A 7,956-nucleotide genomic window follows, 5' to 3' on the forward strand; every position below is an offset into this window, starting at 1 on the left:
GATTGAGATACAATTTGATAGTTGGTACCCGTTTCTTTGGGTCCATTGAGGTTAGTAGTAGTTGGGGATTTGGGGATCCATTTCCAATAGCTATTCTTATTGTGTTGGTGTCTAAGTTTCTTGCATTTAGGTCTTATGTGGCCTATCTTACAACAGTAAGTGCATGTGGGTGGTGTTCTTAGTTTTGCCTTTGCGATAAGACTAGCGAAGTTAACTGATTTCTTTTCATATCCTAGACCTCCTTTGTCGAAGTTACACCTTCGCATGCTCAAGAGGTTTTCTAGTTTACCGCTGCTCACATTGAACTTGTTGAAGGCTTTCTCTAAGTCTCTTAGGTTTGTCTTGAGCCTAGTGTTGTCATGCATCCTAGCTTCTAGTTCAGTTTTAAGTTGCTTATTCTCATTTCTAAGTGACTTAGCCTTATTGTACATACTAGTGTAAGCGGAGAGTAATTCATCGTAAGAGGGTACCTCGTCGTCATCCGAGTCGGTCAGATGATCTTCCTTCGCCATGAAGCATAGGGTAGACTCCTCTTCGTTGTCGCTGTCGCTCCACGTGGCTAGAAGGGCCTTCTTCTTGTCTTTGCCGGCCTTCTTCTTGGAGGGACACTCGTTTGCATAATGACCTTTTTGTTGACAGTTGTAGCAGGTCACTTCCTTCTCAATCTTTTTGTCCTTCTTGTTGAAGTTGGAACTCCGTATGAATCTTTTGAACTTTCTAGTGAGGAGTGCCATTTCTTCATCGTCGCTATCTTCAAGTTGACTGGTCAAGGCGATCCCTTTCGCCTTTACTTTGTCGTCATCTTTCTTTGTCTCCTTCCGGGTAGATACTTCAAGTTCATGGGTCTTTAGGGTCCCATGAAGTTGATCAAGGTCGTAGGATGCCGCATCTCCCTTGTTGGATTCAATGATAGCCGTGCGCTTTGCATCCCATTCCGCCGGTAGTGCTCGAAGGGCTCTCCTCCACACTTGTTTAGTTGGGTAGTTCTCACCAAGTTGGGCAAGCTCATTGATGATTTGGGTGAGCCGCCGGAACATGGTGTCGATATCCTCCTTGGGTTCCATCTAAAAGGTCTCGTACTTGAGTTGGAGAAGATCTATCTTCGTTTCTTTGACTTGATTGGTTCCCTCGTGGCAAATCTCCAATTTGTCCCAAATCTCTTTGGCGGAGGTGCAACCCGAGATTCGGTTGTATTCATTCATATCTAGGGAACAATGAAGAATATTCATAGCTTTAGCATTTTGAGAGATAAGTTTCATATCGTCCTTGGTGAGGTCATCCATTCCCTTAGGAATTTCCTTATTATCCACCGTTTTCATGGGGATATAGGGACCTTTCACCGTTATTTTCCAAAGGTCGTAATCGACGGATTGGATGTATAGAGATATTCTATTCTTCCAATATCCGTAATTAGTACCATTGAAAAGAGGAGGACGATTTGTGGATTGTCCTTGGGCATACTCGCTTGCTAGATTGGCCATTTAAAAGATTTTGAAAAAATTGGCTCTGATACCACTTGAAGAACCTAAAGGGGGGTGAATAGGTTCTTTAAGGCCCTTTAGCGTTTTTAAAACGAGTTTGCAAAAATTGCAAGCGGAAGACTTGAGGGACAATCACAAATAAAAATGAATGCGTAAAATAAATGCGCAGTAAAGTAAATGCGTAAAGTAAAGAGGGATAGAGATGTTTATGGAAGTTCGACGAAGAATCGTCTACGTCTCCCCTTCTCGATGAGGATCGAGGTATCACTATATCGACTTGGCTTTAGGAGCTCCAAGCTAGCTTTTACAACCACGCCTCGATGCGTCTACTTGGCCTTGAGGGCTCCAAGGATAGCCACGAACTTTACAACCCACTCGAGAGTATTACTTTCACTCTTTTTCTACAACTCTTTTGATATTACAACTCTTTTAATCAACGCACACAAGAGATAGTAGAAAGCTTTGTAAGAGATAAGAGAGAATGGAGTGGGATTATTGAGAATGCATCCTCAAAGGCCTATTTATACTAGTCTTGGACGCCAAGGTTCGGATCTTCTGTTTATACTTCGGAACGTCCGATGTGATTGAAATCAATTTGCGTAATTCTGGAATGACTTCGGATCTTCCGTTCTTGACTTCGTAGGGTCCGAACATATGCTTCGGAGGGACCGATCAAACTTCGTTTCTTCCGAACAATTCTTTCCGACAGTGCATGAACAACTTCGGAAGGTCCGAACTCCAGTTCGTACCGTCCGAACATTCCCGCGTTTCCGGAGATTTGAAATCTTCAACACTTCGTAGCTTCCGATCATGTCCATCGTAGCGTCCGAAATCTACTCAATCAACAGTCAGATCAATTTGTCTCCGGATTGAAGTGATTTGATTGCTTGTGTTCGGAACGTCCGATCCAGTCTTCGGAACGTCCGAACTTGCTCCTCGCAGCTTCCGAACAGCTTCTATTTTACTTCTGATTGGCACAATTTCGGAACGTCCGAACCACATTTCGGATCTTCCGAACGTAACCTTGTTCTTAATTTCCTGCATGCCTCAATATAAAACATTAGTACATTTTTAATCCAAGTTTTGGTATTATCAAAAAAAAACTTTGGGATATGTTACAGCATTAAAAACATTAATCTCATTCTCGAGATTTGTATGCGTTTAAGGCGTAACAATGCGCTTCGATTTCTCGTGTCTTTCTCCAATGAAGGCTGAATAATCCTTCTGACCTAAGAATCGCGCTTTTATAACTTTCTGGAACGACCGCGCGCGCCTTTTTGCTCGCTGGCCCATGTATGTGTGTGCGTGGTCGCGCATGAAGTCGAGCGGTCGCGCGCGAGCTTATTCCTGGTGGCTCATGTCTGCGTGCACATGGCTGCGCGTGAAAAGGCGTGGCCGTGCAGTCGCGCGCGAGCTTATTCCTGGTGGCTCATGTCTGCGCGCGCACGGCTGCGCGTGAAAAGGCGTGGCCGCGCGCGCACCTCTGGATCTTCTGGCACTTCAGCGCGTGCGGTTGCGCGTGAAGTGGCGTGGTGGCGCGCAAGCAGCTGGTCTCTCGCCTATGTACCTGTGCGTGCGGTAGCACGTTACGTGGCGCGGCCGCACGCGCACTTCTATTCAATACATGCTCTCAGCTATTCTCCATGGTGCACGGCTCTGTTTTCTTGCATCTACTTGGCTTCGTTTCCACTATTTTCTCCATTCCTGAAATGACAACAAAAACAAACCAAGGACGCAAAATTCTGTTTGAAACAAGGATAATTCAACATGGAATTTAGTATAAATTAAGTGCAAATCTTGCTCTTATCAGGTACAAAACATGATCCCACCAATACTCAAGGATCCAGAGAGCTTTTCTATTCCTTGTATGATTGGTTATGTTGTTTTCCATGAAGACTTATGTGATCTTTGTGCAAGTATTAACCTTATGTCTTTGTCTGTGTTTATGAAACTTGGATTGGGAGAGCCTAAGCCAAAAAAGATGTCTTTGCAGCTAGCAGACAGATCTGTCAAGTATCCATGAGGAGTCATACAGGATGTATTGGTGAAAGTGGACAAATTTATATTCCTTGCAAAATTTGTAGTGCTTGACATGGATGGAGATATGGAGATGCCTTTAATTCTAGGGAGACCATTCCTTGCAACTTTCAAGGCCCTGATTGATGTGCAAGAAGGAAAGTTGAGATTGAGAGTGGGAGAGGATGAAATCACTTTTGATGTTTTTAACGCTCTTAAGTACACAATGCACACTAATAATTTTTTTAGAGTTGATTCCTTGGATTCACTGGTGTGTAATTTCGTACAGGGTGATATGAAGGATCTTTGGAAGCCACTCTCACTACTGAAGTAAAGGAGGGCGAATTGGATGAAGAAAAAGCTAAAATAGCATCATACTTTAAGGCCAACCATCCATGGAAGAAGTCAATGAGGGTGAGATTGGAGGATTTGGGAGATCATAGAGAATTGACCTCTCAGAAGTCAAGCATTGAGGAACCACCGACACTTGAGCTCAAACCACTGCCTCCACATTTAAAGTACATGTACTGAGGTGAGAATAACATTTTACCTGTCATTATTTTTGCTATTTTGACAGATGCTATGGAGGACAAACTGCTGCAAGTCCTTAAATATCACCAGAGAGCTTTTGCCTGGAAGGTGGCAGACATGAAGAGAATAAGTCCATCGATTTGCTTGCACAAAATCCTAATGAAAGAGAATTATTAACCCCTCATGCAACCTCAGAGAATACTCAATCCAAAGATGCAAGAGGTAGTGAAGGCTGAAAGTATCAAGCTTCTTTGTAATGCCCCCGCTACTTTTCAACGATGCATGACTGCTATATTCCATGGTATGATTGAAAATTTTCTTGAAATATTTATGGATGGCTTCTCTATTTTTGGTGCAACATTTTATGAGTGTTTTCAGAATTTGAACTCAGTGTTGAATAGGTGCGAGGAGACAAACCTGGTGCTAAATTGGGAGAAGTGTCATTTCATGGTACAAGAGGAGATTGTGCTAGGGCACAAGATTTATGACCAAGGGATTGAGGTGGATAAAGCTAAAGTGGAAGTCATCAAGAACCTACCAACAACGGTATCAGTAAAAGGAGTTAGAAGGTTTTTAGGGCACGCCGGGTTTTACTGGCATTTCATAAGAGATTTTTCTAAAATTTCTAAGCCCCTATCTTCCTTACTCATGAAAGATGTACCGTTTGATTTCACTTTTGACTGTCCGCAGGCATACGATAACCTAAAAGAGCGCTTGGTGTCAACTCCTATTTTGGTGGCACCAGATTGGGAACTACCCTTTGAGGTAATGCGTGATGCCATTGATACTGCGGTTGGTGTTTTTCTATGCCAAAGGCGGAACAAGGAATTTCGCACCATATACTATGCAAGTAATACTTTAGATGAAGCACAATTGAATTATGCAACAAATGAGAAGGAACTACTTATAGTAGTATTTCCGCTTGATAAGTTCCATTCATACCTTGTTTTGTGAAAAACCATTGGTTTTACTGACCACTCTGAACTTAAGTACTTGCTTGCTAAGAAAGAGGCCAAACCACAATTGCTTAGGTGGATTTTACTTCTTCAAGAGTTTGACCTCGAAATAAAAGATAATAAAGGTGAAGAGAAAGTGGTAGCGGATCATCTGTCTAGGTTTGAGCATGTTAGCAAATAATGTGTAAATGATGAGATAGATGATTGGTTTCCTGATGAATAATTGTTAGTGATGCAAAATTGTCCATGATATGCAGATTTTGCTAATTTCCTTGTTACAGGATCACACCCCAAATTTAACATTTCACCAAAGAAAGTAAATCTTTTCGGACTCGAAATATTATTTTTGGGAAGAAACTTTCTTGTTCAAAATCTGTGCAGATGCCATGATATGTGCCGGAGAAAATGATGGTGCCGATTCTTAGTCACTGTCATGATTGCATGGTGGGTGGTCATTTTGGACCCACACGAACGGCATCTAAGATACCTGAATGTGGCTTTTATTGGCCAAATCTGTTTAAAGAAGCATGTTCATTTGTCCTTGCTTGTGATAGATGCCAGCATACAAGTAACATTTTTAATCGACAAGAGATGCCTTTGAATAATATTATCGAGTGCGAAGTTTTTGATGTTTTGGGGATATATTTCATGGGGTCGTTTCCAACATCTTTTAACAAAAAATACATTTTGGTTGCGGTTGACTATGTCTCCAAATAGGTGGAGGCGGAATCATATGCCACGAATAATGCTCAAGTGGTACTGAAATTTTTGAAGAAAAACAATTTTAATAGATTTGGAACACCACAAGCAATCATTAGTGATGGTGGCATCTATTTTTGCAATAAACTTTTTGAAAACTTTTTGGGCAAATTGGTGTCACTCATAAGATCTCTTGTAGATCCCAAAATCACTATATGTAAACCCGTGTATTTATTAAATTGTTAAATTATTTATTTACTTTTTAAAATGATATTTAACGATGCGTGATTTATGATTTGCATTATTTTTAATTATTAATGTTTATTTGATACACGTTAAAAATTTTTCTTGAGTTTTATATTTCAGGCGAATATTCGATGCGGGATCGAGAAAAGAGACCAGTGACGATTAAGGCGATATATGAATAATGAGGTATTTTATTTCAGTAAAAATGGTATTTTAGATGATTTATGAAATTTTAAACATTTTAAAGCCTAATTTAATTTTTTATGTGATTTTAAGATTTTAAGCTTTTCAAAAATACTAATTTGAATTTGATAATTTTAATCTTGAAAATTGGTGCATAATTATTTATTAAATCTTTGAGTGGGATTAAATAATTTGATTAGTATTATTTTATCACTAATTATTCAACTAAGTATTTTTTAACCCCCTAATTAACTCCCTAATCAACACACACACACTCACACGTTACACACACACACATCAGTGCACGCACACACATCTTGTGTTTTGTTTTTTTGAGAGGAAACTAGTGTTCTTGAGTCCTCCAGCAGCCAACCCCTTTTCCCTACGATTTCTCAGTAGCCTCACGTTTGATTTGTAGCAAGAAACGTGACACAAGTCATCCCGTATCGGTTCTCACATATCCTCGCTTTGATATTCGTCGTATCGTGAGTATAAATCATCGAGTCATTTATAATCTTTCATTCATCCACATAGATCTTTCCATAGTAAATATTTTGATGCATATTGTGTGTAAAAATCTGTGTATGTTATGCAAAGTTTGAGCAATGATGCTTGAAACGAATTTGGAACCACTTTTAGATTTCAAAAACCGAATCTGTTGTCATTTCGAATCCTGTGAATTTTTGGTCGGTTTTCTGGAAAACCTTTCAACATATAAACGTAGTACATTTGATATCTTCGATTTGAAAGTCAATTCGTAATTTTTGGACAAAAAACGTGTGAGTTAGGATCATTCTCGTGTGACTGCTCAAACTTTGTTGCTATTAAAAAATGTGTTCTTCATGTTTTATTGAGGTTTATTGGTTGCAGGCTTCGTTGGTAACCATCGGTTGGGTACTGCTGCATTTAAGTATGTCATGTGTTGTGATCAGAGGCTAATTGGTTTGTCGTTTCGGGTTGGTAAGGGTTTGGATACAATGGAAGTCGTAGGGAAGCGCATCATGCTGAATTTCGGGTTTATGGGATTGAAACGTGTTGTGGTTACGTGTCATTGTTTGGGGACATTTGGGGCATTTTTATGGGTTTGAGTCAATTCCATATCATCTTAGGATGGGTCTCGAGGTTAGTCCATGTTTGGTTCGAGTCAGTTAGACGTGGCTTAGAATTTGGATCAAGGGTCACTTTCGGTGATAATGTTTCGTAGGTCGGACGCCGCAGTGCTACCCCTTTGGCGCCGCAGCGCTTGTGGCATCGAGGCGCTGGTACATAGTGCATAGGCGCTTACCAGCGCTGCAGCGCAACCTTTCACGGCACCTAGGCGCTAGTCCAGGGATTTTTGAGCTACTAGTTAGGTAGTATTGGTCTGTGTCTTCCATTACTTGGGAAATGTATATAATCTATATCAGGATTGTTTCGGGGTTCGATGTCATGGTTTAGCATGATGATTAAACATGGTCAAGTCCTGAGTGTTATAGAAACTTATAAGTTATTTAATTACCAGCTTCGCGGCGCCACATTGCACGGTGCCTAGGCGTTAGTCTAGGGATTTTTGAGCTACTAATTAGGTAGTATTGGTCCGTGTCTTCCATTACTTGGGAAATGTACATACTCCATGTCAGGATTGTTTCAGGGTTCTATGTCATGGTTTAGCATGATGATTAAACATGGTCAAGTCCCGAGTGGTCTAGAAAGTCATAAGTTGTTTAATTACTTTGGTAGTGAGTACGATTGGTACGGTTAAGTTATGGAATTTAAGTTGTATGAATATTGTGTTAGTATTATGCTGAAGTAGCCCAAGCGAGATTCAACGAAGCCCTCAATGCTATGTAAGTATGTTCTACGTG

The sequence above is a fragment of the Primulina eburnea genome, unplaced genomic scaffold (genome assembly GCF_022965805.1).
Source record: "Primulina eburnea isolate SZY01 unplaced genomic scaffold, ASM2296580v1 ctg128_ERROPOS2300000, whole genome shotgun sequence".
NCBI classification, from domain to species: domain Eukaryota; kingdom Viridiplantae; phylum Streptophyta; class Magnoliopsida; order Lamiales; family Gesneriaceae; genus Primulina; species Primulina eburnea.